The following is a 13,897-nucleotide window of genomic DNA, read 5'->3' as shown; positions in this document are numbered from 1 at the left end:
CGCGTCGGGCTCTGTGCTGACAGCTCAGAGCCTGGAGCTTGCTTCAGACTCTGTCTCCCGCTCTGTGCCCCTCCCCCAGTGGTGCTCTGTCTCTCTGTCTCTAAAATAAATAAACATTACAAAAAAATTAAAAAAAAAAAACAGAGACACACATAAAACAAAGTTATATATTGAGTGAATGACGGAAATGATCTGCCCAGAGACCAGCAAGAACCTCTAACCCTGTATTTCCCCTTGGAGCGATGGGTCAGTCTGCATTAAGTCAGGTTCACAGTGACTGTGTAAAACAGAATGGCCATCATTAATGAGACCTGACTGTATTTAAATTAAATCCATTTCCAAGTAGAATCACAATGTTTTTTTAAATACGAATCACAATGTTTTTTTAAATACGATAAAATGATTTTGAAGGCATTTTGAAATAATAAATTGTACCAGAACATTTTAAATTATAAAATTGAAGAATAGTGGGAAGGGATGTTTTTCAACAGATATTAAAACTTGCTATAGAACCACTATGTATAAAAAAAGAATGAACATGTAGATATGAGGATAAGATATACAATTTAATTATTGATTCAAGCATAAATGGGAACCTAATATATGATAAAGATGATGTTTTGATTCCCCCAAAAAGGATGCGTAGTTGGCTATCCATCTGCAAGAAAGCAAACTGGCCCTTATTTCATCCTATAAACTAAAACAAATTCCAAATTGTTTAAATGTAAAAACAACTCTCTGTGTCTCCCTCTCTCTCTGCCCTTCCCCCTCTTACGCTCTGTCTCTCTCTATCTCTCTCTCAAAAATAAATAAACATTAAAAAAATGTGTAATAAAAAAAGGGCTCCTGGTGTCTCAGTCGATTAAGGTCATGATCTCATGGGTCGGAAACCCGCATTGGGCTCTGTATTGACAGCTCAGAGTCGGGAGCCTGCTTCAGATTCTGTGTTGCCCTCTCTCTGTGCCCCTCCCTTGCTCGCACTCTGTCTCTCTCTCTCTCTCAAAAATGAATTAATATTCAAATCTTTAATATATAAATGTAAAAACAATTTTAATTTAAAATAAAAATATTAAACTTAGCGTTGGAAGAGATCGTCCTAAGAAAGACAGAAAAACAAAGCATTGTGCAGTCATAATAGGCAGATATAGGGGCACCTGGGTGGCTCAGTTGGTTAAGCATCCGACTCTTGATTTCAGCTCAGGTCATGATCTCACAGTCATGAGCTCAAGCCCCACATTGGGCTCTGTGCTGAGTGTGGAGGCTGCTTGGATTCTCTCTCTCCCCGCCCCCTGCTCACTCTCTCTCTCCCTCAAAATAAACAAATAAACTTTAAAAAATAATAATACACAGATATCCATGATAACATGCACACTTAAATATTTTCCTGTGGTAGATGATATAAAGAAAATCAAAAGATAAATTTAGAAAGATATTTTCACTAATAAGACAAACTATATAACAGAAAAGCCCTTGCAAATTGATAAGAAAAACCCAAAAGAAGGAGAAGGAAGGGGAAGGGGAAATGAGGAAGAGGAAAATGAGGAAGAGGAAGAGAGTGAGGAGAAAAATACACCAAATATATAAATAGGCAACCACAGAAGACGTATTGCAAATGGCTATTAAACACCCCAAAATATTCTCAATGTCACTAGTGGCTAAATTACAAATTAAAGGAACAACGAGCTGGGGCGCCTGGGTGGCGCAGTCGGTTAAGCGTCCGACTTCAGCCAGGTCACGATCTCGCGGTCCGTGAGTTCGAGCCCCGCGTCGGGCTCTGGGCTGATGGCTCAGAGCCTGGAGCCTGTTTCCGATTCTGTGTCTCCCTCTCTCTCTGCCCCTCCCCCATTCATGCTCTGTCTCTCTCTGTCCCAAAAATAAATAAACGTTAAAAAAAAAATTTTTTTTTAAAGCAACAACGAGCTACCATCATCGTATCTAACAGAACAGCAAAGCGTGAGTGAATAAACACACCCAGTGCTGGCGAATATGGAAGAGAATAGGCGCTCTGAACTTTAGTAGGAACACAAGTAGCTGCAGACTTTTCAGAAAATAAGCTGAAAAATCTCCATTTGTTTGTTCATTCCATTAACCTGTAGCTAACACTCTTCTAGGCACTTAGGATACGTCAGCGAACAAGAGGGACAAAGAGCTGTCTCTGCTTTCAGAGAGCTTTCATTCTAGTGGGGAGACTAGACAATGAAAAATAGGCATATAGTTGAATTGTATAGTATATGAGAAGTTATAAATACTAAAATAAAAGAAAAAAGAAGAAGCAGGTGAGAGATGCCAAGACTTAGAGGAGGAATTGGTAGCACATTTAAATAGTGGACGTCTGTGAAAAGTCACATTTGAACAATGCCTTGAAGGAGGTGAGGGAGTGAATCCTACAGGCGTGTAAGAAAAGCCCTGCAAATTGAGCAGACAAGTAGCCGGAAGTGGAAGTGTGCATGGCAGGTCCAAAGAACAGCAAAGAGGCCACTTTGGCAGAACTGACACGCTGAAAACAGACCAACGGGATGCAAGGGTTGGGGCAAAAGCAGAAGCAAGGTCGTATCATAATTTCCTAAATGTTCTTCCAGTGTTCCTCTTTTCAATTTTGAATTTACATTTGAGTCCATTTGGAATTTATTTTAGCAAGGGTCTGACTTTGCTTTCTTTCAGATGCGTGCCAATTTTGCTATCTTTCCCCCCACTGAATTACATTGCCAACTTTGCTACATATTAGATTTCCTTATATGCTTGGATCAGTTAAGAGAATTTATATTCTCATCCTCAGATCTTATGGTCATACTAAACTATATGGTCATGGTGATGCTATAGTAAGTAACAGGAGAAAGTAGCTATCATGTGAAATAGGGAGGCTGTTTTTGGAGCAGGTTTTGGGGGAGGATGGTCAGGAGTTCAGTTTGAGATAGGTTAAGATTGAGATATCTCAGGCACCCATGCAGAGATGTCGACTAGGCAGTTGCCCATTCATGGTCTGGAATTTGGGGGCAAGCCTCCTGGAGGTGCAAATTGGGAGTTGCCAACACAGATGGCTCTTCAAGCCATGACATCTATGAGATCGCCAAGGAAGAGTATAGACAGAAAAAAGGTGGATAGCAGATTGAGCCCTGCAGCAGTCCCCATTACAAAGTTGGAGAGCAGAAGAAAAGCCAGCAGGGGAGACGAGAAAGATGCATGATCTAGGAGGAAAACGAAGAAAATGAGGCATCCTGGAAGGTAGGCAAAGTGTTTCAAGGAGGAAGGCGTGGTCTCCTCTGTCCAATGCTGCTACTAGGGCAAGCAAGAATTGACCTTTGGATTTTGCAATGAGAGCATCACTGACCTCAAAAAGAGCAGCGTAGGACAGTGGTAGTAGCAAAAATCAGACTAGAGGCAGTTTAGGAGAGAATGGGGGCTGAGGAATTGAAGATACCAAAGAAAATTCTTTCCAGGATCTGTGACAGTAGAGGGAGCAAAGAGTCAGCGTGCCTGAAGTGGAGAGAATGTTTTGTTATGATGGAAAAAATAACAGCATGTTTGAGTACTGAAGGGAATGATCTTATGGGAATAAAAGCACCACTACCTAGTAAATAAGGACACACATTGCAGCACTGGAGGGTGGGGCAGTAAACCGGAAACAACCCAAGGGTCCACCAGTAGAAAACCGGTGGAACACACATGAAACAGACATCCAACAGAACATAATAAATCCGCTCAAATGAACAAATCTAAGCACGTGTCTATTATACTAGAGGGCATTCATCATCCTACATTAGCCAAAAGGGCAAGTGGCAGAATAATGTGTACAAAATGATGTCATTTTTCTTCCCAAAATAAATCCAATATATATTTGATGTTTGTATGAGAACTGAAAAATTGTGTGGAGCAACCCAAAGGTATCAAAATTATCTCAGACGGGGTAGGAAGAGAGTGTGTCACTCAAACATATGTGACAAAGAAGTTACGGGTTCTCCCCAAATGTCCCATTGCTTAAAGACATAATCAAGTGTAGCACAGAATAATCACTTCATTCCCTGTGCTCTCATCACATCCTGTAGAAATAATCGTGTTAATGTCAATAATGATTGTATATTCATCTGTTCATTAAATGTGAAGTATCTGTGAGCAGCCTGCTTTTATTTTTAATTGTCTTATCTGCAATAACTCGAGATGGTGAGACGCTTTAAAAATAGTTTTTGAATAAAAGGATTAAACTAAGTGGAACTGTATAAAATGGAATATGCCTGACCTTAAACTAATCGGCTCTATTTTATGTTCTTTCTGATAGACACGGTAAACACACACCGGTGCTTAGAACCCCTAGTATCTGACCTGCACAGGATGACCTGGGGGGGTTGATACAGCCATCGCTAAATTTCCCTGCATTCTCCTTTCTAGATTGTCAAGAAGGAGGGTGGGAAATAAAATCCCCACTTCCATGATTGGCTAACTCCTCTCTATCACCTAGGTAGTTGCCTGGGGGAAAGAAAAGCCCCAGAAAAAAAAAAAAAGTCACGCTACTTTAATGCTCTTTTGAATATTAAATTTAATATCTGATTATGCATTTTCTAAAAAGGCTCTCCTCGATGTCATAGCTGATAGTTAAATATTATTAACACCTCTTATAAATCTCTGCTTTAGAGCAGGATTTCTATTCAGATGTGAATGTGATAAAGAAAATATTTTTTGAAATCACTTTTTATCCCCAATCACAAAGTGTTACGTATTTACGATAGAAAACCTGGAAAAGCCGGCAACGAACAAAATTGTAACTGCAGTCAAATCACAATGGAGCCACTATTGTAATATTTTAATTTTTTAATTAAGTTTTCTATTTTAATTCCAGTATAGTGAGATACGGAGTTATATTAGTTTCAGGTGAACAATACAGTGATTCAACAATTCTATACATGACTCAGTGCTCCTCGTGATAAGTGTACTCTTTCCTGATATTAATATTTTAATAGTAATGTGTTAATATTTTGGTGTACTGCTTTCCCTGCAAATACTTGTAATACAGTTTACATCATACTGCAAAGCATATTGATTACATAGTTCCATATCAGTGTAGGTTATGTTGTGAGCATTTCCCATTGCCATTACAACTCTTCAGACACACTGTCGTGCAATGTTTATTCAAGTGGGTGTAGCATTATTTATTTAACCCTTCTTCTGTCATTGGATATTTGAGTTATTTCCAATTTTTGCATACTTTAATATTTTACTATTGAAATCCTGGTACTTTATTCTTTGTACGTGGTTCCCTAAATGTTTCAGTGGGGTATGTTCTTAAAGTGAAATCACTAGAATGAGAGGTGGGAATGTTGTCAAGACTCTTCATACTCGCTATGAAATGACTATTTAGAAGCTATGCACCAAACTATACTCCTAGCGAATTCAGGTAGCCATCTGGCTTGATCCTTGCTAGTACTGTTACTTAATTTTAAATTTTGGTAATGTTTTATGAGCAGAGTATTTTTTTATTTGTTTTAATGTCCATCTCTTCTTAAGGTAGAAGGCAATTGTATTTTCTCTTCTGTCGGTGTCTTCTGACCAGTTTTCCTGATGCATCAGTTTATTTCATTAATGTATTTGAACTTTTAAGATTTTAGCCATGGGCAACCCTTCTTCATAGTTATTTCCTTTTAGTCTTATTTAGAATGTGACTCGCTATATAGACAGTTTTAATTTCTATGGAAACATTGTTAATCGTTTCTTTTCTGACTTCCTACACGGTTTTATGCTTGGAAAATTTACTGCGTTAAAAAATCAAACGACCCTTCAGCTGTGTTTGCTTTAACGGGGCTTGATTTTTTGTTGTTTGGGGTTTGTTTGTTTGTTTGTTTTTGGCATAATATGGCTTGACTTTTTTCGGCAGTTAAGGTTTAAGTCTACCTGGGTATTATTTCGATGCATGTTAGAAGGTGAGGGTATTCTCCTATTCCTACTTTTTTACTTAAATAGGCAATTCTCCCGGCAACTGCCGTAAAATCAGAATGTGGATATATGACCCGCCCCTTTCCTAACTCCCCCCAGCAGAGGTGGAACTGTCATGATGTGTAATCAGCGTCTGGGGCCGGGTGGTAGATAGGAGGGTCCAGCGCCTCCTCTGCTGTCTTGCTGACATCATTGTTATTTTTATTTTTTAAAGTGTTAGCTGTTATTAAACAATTATTCTTCTAGAAAAACTTTAAAACCATTTGTAATATGCCAAATTAGTCATTCGTATTTTGGTTCGATTTGCATTAAACCTCTATTCTGAGGTGCATATATCTGTCAGTAAGGGTTGTATGTAGCTTACTTCTTACCATTCTCCATTTCCCACTGAGAACACCCTGGGTCTTTTACGTTTGTTGTACTTGTTTTGAATAAAGGCCTTTCCCATCGTACCTTTTTTCTTAATTATTGATGATGGCATATTGGAAAGTTATGGATTTTTGAAGAGTTCTCTTATAAAGAGAAAGCTTTCTGCACTCTCTTAATAATTTCAAATACTGGTTTAGTTTGAATCTCTTGCTTTTAAGTAAACAATCATACAGTTTGGGGACAAAAGGATATTTTGGTCTCTCTTTCCAATATTTAAAGCTCTCATTTCTCTGCATGTCTTCCTGAGAGAATCCAAATCTTCCAGAACAGGACTGAATAATGCAAGAGGTGGTGGGACAGCTTATCTCACTAAAAATGGAATGAGATTTAATGGGGGCATTTCTCTCATGCTTCTCCATTAACTCTGATGGTATTCGTTGTTGGATTGAAATTCCTTTTAATGTGAAGGAAGTAATTTTCTTTTCTTATTCCTTTTACGTTTTTGGCGGGGGGGGGGAGGAGATGCAATCAAATGATTTTGAATCTATTTATTTTAAATCTCTTTTTAAGCCTCATTTGACATTATCTCATGTGTTCCTTTATTGGGAGAACTGCATTAATAGTCTCTGAGAGTAAACATTCCTGGCATCACTGAAACTAAAAGCTATATCTGTTTGTAGTGGATTGTTCTTAGATTTAACTTAAATTTGATTTGCCTATTTTTTATTTAGAATTGCAACATTTATGGGGCAGCTGGTTGGCTCAGTCGGTCAAACATCTGACTTCAGTCCAGGTCATGACCTCGCGTTTCATGAGTTTGAGCCCCACGTCAGGCTCTGTGCTGATGGCTCAGAGCCTGGAGCCTGCTTCTGATTCTGTGTCTCCCTCTCTCTCTCTGTCCCTTCCCCTCTCATGCTCTCTCTCTCTCTTTCTCTCTCTATCTCTCTCTCTCTCTCTCTCTCTCAAAAATAAATAAACATTTAAAACAAAATTTTAAACATATTCTCAAATTAGATAACTACTGGTCAGTCTTTGGCCTCTTTAATATGATCAATTGCATAGTCTTTCCCGAAGAGTAGAAATGTATCAGGTTAATCTGATGTTTCCAAGTGTGCTGTTTATTTGAAACATTCTTCCCAGCTAAAAACTATGAATTAATGGCTACAGTGGTACACACAATTAATTATAATATAGTCTACATTGTTCTTTGTGGCATGTTTTAGAAGATTCGGTATTAATATCCTTAAGAAGACACAAACCTACCCTCATTTACATGTAGCTGAGCAACATGAATTTTCTCTTACCTTTTGCTCCCCCGAAAGAGGGCAACGCTCACCACAACAGCATATGCAGCCAGGGAACTGGACTGGCCACTTAGTGGACAAAGTTCAGCTTTGAAGGGACCGTTGCTAAGTCTACATCCTAAAAGTAAGCTGCATTCGACTTTGATGTCTTTAAATTTTGATGTCCAGTGTCCACAGATATGAAGTTTCTGCCCCCAAACTTGCTGGTATAACTTACAGATAAAGATTTATTCTGCCCATAGGGGCCTCAACATGGCAACTCAGTATCACACAATGTGATGCTATTCAAAAGTAGGGGGGAGGGGAAGGAAAACCAGTACATCCAGGCATAAGGAAAATGCCAGGAAATTTGGAAGGGAAGAGATGAGAGGCAAAGAGAGGTAAAAGAAATAAAATGAAAGAGAAACGTAAAAAAAAAAATCCAACGTAATTTTTCATCAAAGGAATTAGAAATGCCACATTGGTTGTGTGAGTGTGTGTGTGTGTGTGTGCGCGCGCACGGTCTGCAAATACTTTCTCCTGTTTTCAATCAGTTGTTTATTTGCTCTCCCAAGTGTGACTCCACTGGTAGGTGTTCCCTTCAATCAGTGTAATCAGTACAGTCTGATCCTAAGGAAGGTCTTCAGAACATTATCTGTAATGTTTTTCAATCACCCAGGAAAAATTAAAGTTCCCATGCTGCAGCGGTGCTGGGGAGAAGTGTGAGCGGAGGCTGGGTCCTGCGACCGCCCAGTGACAGGCAGCCCGTGTGCATGGTAACCATCAGCCCCCGTAGACCCCGCCCTGCAGGCGTAGCAATGCAGAAGGCTGCAGTTACCCGTGTGGGGACACATTAAGCAGCCTCTCCGTCTCCTGCTTCGAATAAAAGAGGAAGAAAAGCCATTTCCACAACTGAGCCTTTCTTCCACTTTGACATTTCTTTGTTCCAAAGGAGGAAATTTCAAAGAGGTTTTGCTGTTCAGGTTTTCTATCCTTTATTTCACTCTCCTTTTATTCCACCTCACCTCTTTTCATTTTTATAGTTGCTACAGCCTATCTTACTCATGTAGTACATTTCTTTCTTAGATTAAAAAAAAAAACATTTTTAATTATACAAATAAGATGAATCTGTTTGCCTTAGAAAAAGTTAAAATATTGCAGAGAAAGGCAAGGTCTTTTTCAACCATAATTCCCATCCCAGGTCAGGTTTCTAGTTCCCCAGAGGTAATCTGTTTGGGCTAGATCTTCGCATTTATTTGCAGTATATCTATGCATTTCCAAATATGCATACATGCGTGTTCACGTGTGTGTGCGTATGTGTGCACGTGTGTGCCCAAAGTGGGCAAATGACTACTATCTATTAAACGTAAAACCTGAGAACCCTGCACACATATAATGCTCGAGGAGACATTACAGCTTTGTGCACTGCAACATTGCTTACACTTTCGAAAAACTGGAAACAGCTTGATGTTCTCCAAATGAGAATGACTAAATGAACCATAGTACCTTCTCTATGGCTGAACCGTGGTAAGCCCATATGTGCCAACCCGAAACGCTTCTCAACTGCAGAACAACATGTACCACGTGATAACATTGATGTTAATAATATAACGTTCGCGGACTCAAAGGCTATGCGAGGCATGCAGAAGCTGTTTGAACATTTGAGTGAAGAGACAGACAGGCCCAGGTCACTCGGAGGGGCCACAGAGTACACGCCAACCAGAGAGCATGACTCTAAGTCTGTAGTTGGGTTCCTTCTTCCTGCCCTTCCCTCTTCCTCTTTCAGGCTGTTCCTATAGACAAATGTTCCCAAGGTGGCCAGCTCCTCTTCAGCGGGTTTGCAGGAAGGAGATAAGGCCACAGAGTATTGCCACAGCTGCTTATAAGTGTAGAGTAATAAAATCCAATCTCCCATCCAGACGGCAGGAGCCAAGGCCTGGTACACGGTGCCCCAGGAGGCTGGGCCAGTCTGGGTCAAGTCAGGACTTCTACCTGGGTGCCGTTCAGGGAGCAGAATGTGATATGTGAGGCAAACTTTGGTGGGAACATCCTAAATGAGAGCTGAGCTGATCACTATTAATTCAAAGAGCCTCGGTGAATCCAAAGAGAAGCGACGACTCTCAGTACACATCCATGTGGAAAGGGGTGGAAAGATAGGAAAGTTTAAGTAGAAAGTGACAGACCAAGGGGAAAGATTCCTTGAGCCAAGATTCCTTCCCAAGGGGAGGTCAGTGGCCCAACTGCTTTTCATAGATGCCTTTGGGGAAGGAGGTTTTCTGGGCAGCAGCCTAGCTCAGGCAAAGGACTGTTGTAACTTATTTTTAAAACCTAAAAATCTTGTTCATGGTGAAATCCTTTTAAAGAAAAGCATCATGTAAAAATGAGATGGTGAAGTTGCCCTGTGAGCATATGAACATCTGCATCCTTGTATATGAACCTAAACCCAAACACCACTCACTTCTTGAAATAGACTGTGTTTCATACATGTATGATATACATTATATATATTAGAACACGTACATATCTCATTATCATGTTCCTATGATGAATTGTAGGGAATGTGGGTTAAATTCAAACCAAAAGACAAACACTCACATTCTGTATTTCTTGCTCCTCTAGACTGTGGTCAGCATCAGGAATGAACTGTGGAGAACTCACGAATCCGTTAATGCACTCCACAGGGAGTGGAAAAATTTCTACAAAGATATCACCATTTTTTTATTATTATTAAGAAGAAATCCCTTAAACAGAGAAATACTAAGCCCAATATGAAGGTAAAAGGAGACTTTGGTTCTATTTCAGTTAAGCAGAACAGAAATCATCGGGCTGGTTCCATTAAGCCTGGGAGATGGGGACAGTGACCAGCATAGGAAAAAAAAGAGAAACTGACACCACTAATGGCTATAATAAGCACAACAGTGTCTAGAAAACTGTCCAGAGTGACTTCTGAGGATGCATCTTTGTTGTGTGCTTCAAGTCCCTGGACTGACTCCTTTCTGAAAAACCCATCATAAAGATACATTTGAAACTCCAATTATAATCAAGGATATTAGAGTCAGACTCCCTTTTCATCTGAGTGTGATTGCCGATAAGTGTGAGGGCTCTCCTTCAGAGATGCCCGCTTTAGGCGGGAGCCCAAACCAGACCCCAAGACCTCTCCAAGACCTATGGTAATTAGGAATTTCAGAGGTTCTAACACTGAGAAATCTTGTTGCGTTTGCCACCGACAATTTGATTCCTACAAATTCCACCCATATGCCAACCGTGCTGATTAAAGAAGATTGTACTTCATTCTGCCAGTTTTAATTGTACACATACTCCGTAACCGGGACTATTTTAGGCCCGGGGCCTGGGAATATGGCAACAAGCAAACCAGAAGAAAAAAATTTTCCAGAATAAAGAGACAGTAAGACATTATTAAGTAATAGAATAAGTAAGGTATACGTAAAATAACAAGTAAAATATATCGTATGTCATATAACGTGAGTGTCTGGAGGTTTGAAGGCTGGAGACTAAGTCCAAAATCTAAGGCTTTATCAAGCTCCGTAGCAATGAGACATGCAGAAAGCTAAGAAGACAAATAAGTAGGGAAGGGGATGTGAGGTGCTGGAGGTCGGGTTTTTGCGATTTCAAGTAGGGCAGTCCAGGAGCCACTAGGAGAAGTTAAGGTGGCAGAGTAGTAAAGGGACCCTGGGTTTGTCTCATCCCTCAATCACAGCTAGATCAACATCAAACCATTTTGAACACATAGGAAAGAGATCGGATGATAAACAGAACAATCCGCATAATTGGAGGGAGAGAACACGGGCAGGTAGTGGTGCAGAGAGGCGACCTAGGGGAGAAAGAGGGAAAGAGAGCAGTGCGTCGGGTTTGCACAGGAAAGCACTCCACCCCCAAGCCCCGGAAAGCGGCTAGAGAGAAAGTGAAAACAGGCACAGAGGACTGTGCAAGAAACCTGTTCGCCCAAACCACTGACGGGAGTGGGGAGGAAGGAGACGGATTCAGTACCGCCAGTTTTTTATAAACGGCAGAGTACAGAGTTTGAAACTTCAGAGGTCAGCTGTAGTGTGGTCTGAGGATCCCCTGGGTCGCACAGGTAGCAGTGGTTCCCCGTGCATTTGGTAGAGGTGCTACAGCCTCTCCGTGGGCAAAAGATCCCGCGGGTGCCATCGAGCCACCAAGGTCACCAGTATAGGTTGTGATAATTCCATTTTCATTCATGATTTTATCTATTTGGGTCATCTCCCTTTTCTTTTTGAGAAGCCTGGCTAGTGGTTTATCAATTTTTTTTTTTTTTCCAAAAAACCAACTCTTGGTTTCGTCGATCTGCTCTACAGTTTTTTTAGACTCTATATTGTTTATTTCTGCTCTGATCTTTATTATTTCTCCTCTTCTGCTGAGTTTGGGGTGTCTTTGCTGTTCTGCTTCTATTTCCTTTAGGTGTTCTGTTAGATTTGTATTTGGGATTTTTCTTGTTTCTTGAGATAGGCCTGGATTGCAATGTATTTTCCTCTCAGGACTGCCTTCTCTGCATCCCAAAGCGTTTGGATTGTTGTATTTTCATTTTCGTTTGTTTCCATATATTTTTTAATTTCTTCTCTAATTGCCTGGTTGACCCACTCATTCGTTAGTAGGGTGTTCTTTAACCTCCATGCTTTTGGAGGTTTTCCAGACTTTTTTCTGTGGTGGATTTCAAGCTTCATAGCATTGTGGTCTGAAAGTATGCATGGTATGATCTCAATTCTTGTATACTTATGAAGGGCTGTTTTGTGACCCAGTATGTGATCTATCTTGGAGAATGTTCCATGTGCACTCGAGAAGAAAGTATATTCTGTTGCTTTGGGATGCAGAGTTCTAAATATATCTGTCAAGTCCATCTGATCCAATGTATCTTTCAGGGCCCTTGTTTCTTTATTGACCGTGTGTCTAGATGATCTCTCCATTTCTGTAAGTGGGGTGTTAAAGTCCCCTGCAAGTACCACACTCTTATCAATAAGGTTGCTTGTGTTTGTGAGTAATTGTTTTATATATTTGGGGTCTCCTGTATTCGGCACATAGATATTTATAATTGTTAGCTCTTCCTGATGGATAGACCCTGTAATTATTATATAAAGCCCTTCTTCATCTCTTGTTACAATCTTTAATTTAAAGTCTAGTTTGTCTGATATAAGTATGGCTACTCCAGCTTTCTTTTGACGTCCAGTAGCATGATAAATAGTTCTCCATCCCCTCACTCTCAATCTGAAGGTGTCCTCAGGTCTAAAATGAGTCTCTTGTGGACAGCAAATAGATGGGTCTTGTTTTTTTATCCATTCTGATACCCTATGTCTTTTGGTTGGCACATTTAATCCATTTACGTTCAATGTTATTATAGAAAGATACGGGTTTAGAGTCATTGTGATGTCTGTATGTTTTATGCTTGTAGCGATGTCTCTGGTACTTTGTCTCACAGGATCCCCCTTAGGATCTCTTGTAGGGCTGGCTTAGTGGTGACGAATTCCTTCAGTTTTTGTTTGTTTGGGAAGACCTTTATCTCTCCTTCTATTCTAAATGACAGACTTGCTGGATAAAGGATTCTCGGCTGCATATTTTTTCTGTTCATCACATTGAAGATCTCCTGCCATTCCTTTCTGGCCTGCCAAGTTTCAGTAGAGAGATCAGTCATGAGTCTTATCGGTCTCCCTTTATATGTTAGAGCATTTTTATCCCTAGCTGCTTTCAGAATTTTCTCTTTATCCTTGTATTTTGCCAATTTCACTATGATATGTTGTGCAGAAGATCAATTCAAGTTACATCAGAAGGGAGTTCTCTGTGCCTCTTGGATTTCAATGCCTTTTTCCTTCCCCAGTTCAGGGAAGTTCTCAGCTATTTCTTCAAGTACACCTTCAGCACCTTTCCCTCTCTCTTCCTCCTCTGGAATACCAATTATGTGTAGATTATTACTCTTTAGTGCATCACTTAGTTCTCTAATTTTCCCCTCATACTCCTGGATTTTTTTATCTCTCTTTTTCTCAGCTTCCTCTTTTTCCATAACTTTGTCTTCTAGTTCACCTGTTCTCTCCTCTGCCTCTTCAATCCAAGCTGTGGTTGTTTCCATTTTATTTTGCAGTTCGTTTATAGCATTTTTTAGCTCCTCCTGACTGTTCCTTAGTCCCATGATCTCTGTAGCAATAGATTCTCTGCTGTCCTCTATACTGTTTTCAAGCCCAGCAATTAATTTTATGACTATTATTCTAAATTCACTTTCTGTTATATTGTCTAAATCCTTTTTGATCAGTTCATTAGCTGTTGTTATTTCCTGGAGATTCTTTTGAGGGGAATTC

General features: G+C 40.0%; 1 protein-coding gene across 1 annotated transcript in view; it reads left to right on the top strand.

Annotated features, from left to right (window-relative positions):
* DYTN (dystrotelin) overlaps positions 1-13,897 on the top strand; it is a 52,437-nt gene that overhangs the window by 26,030 nt on the left and 12,510 nt on the right. The gene's annotated exons all lie outside the window — the stretch shown is intronic.

The sequence above is a fragment of the Leopardus geoffroyi genome, chromosome C1, assembly GCF_018350155.1.
Source record: "Leopardus geoffroyi isolate Oge1 chromosome C1, O.geoffroyi_Oge1_pat1.0, whole genome shotgun sequence".
Lineage (NCBI taxonomy): Eukaryota > Metazoa > Chordata > Mammalia > Carnivora > Felidae > Leopardus > Leopardus geoffroyi.
This window is presented reverse-complemented; position numbering and strand designations above follow the sequence as displayed.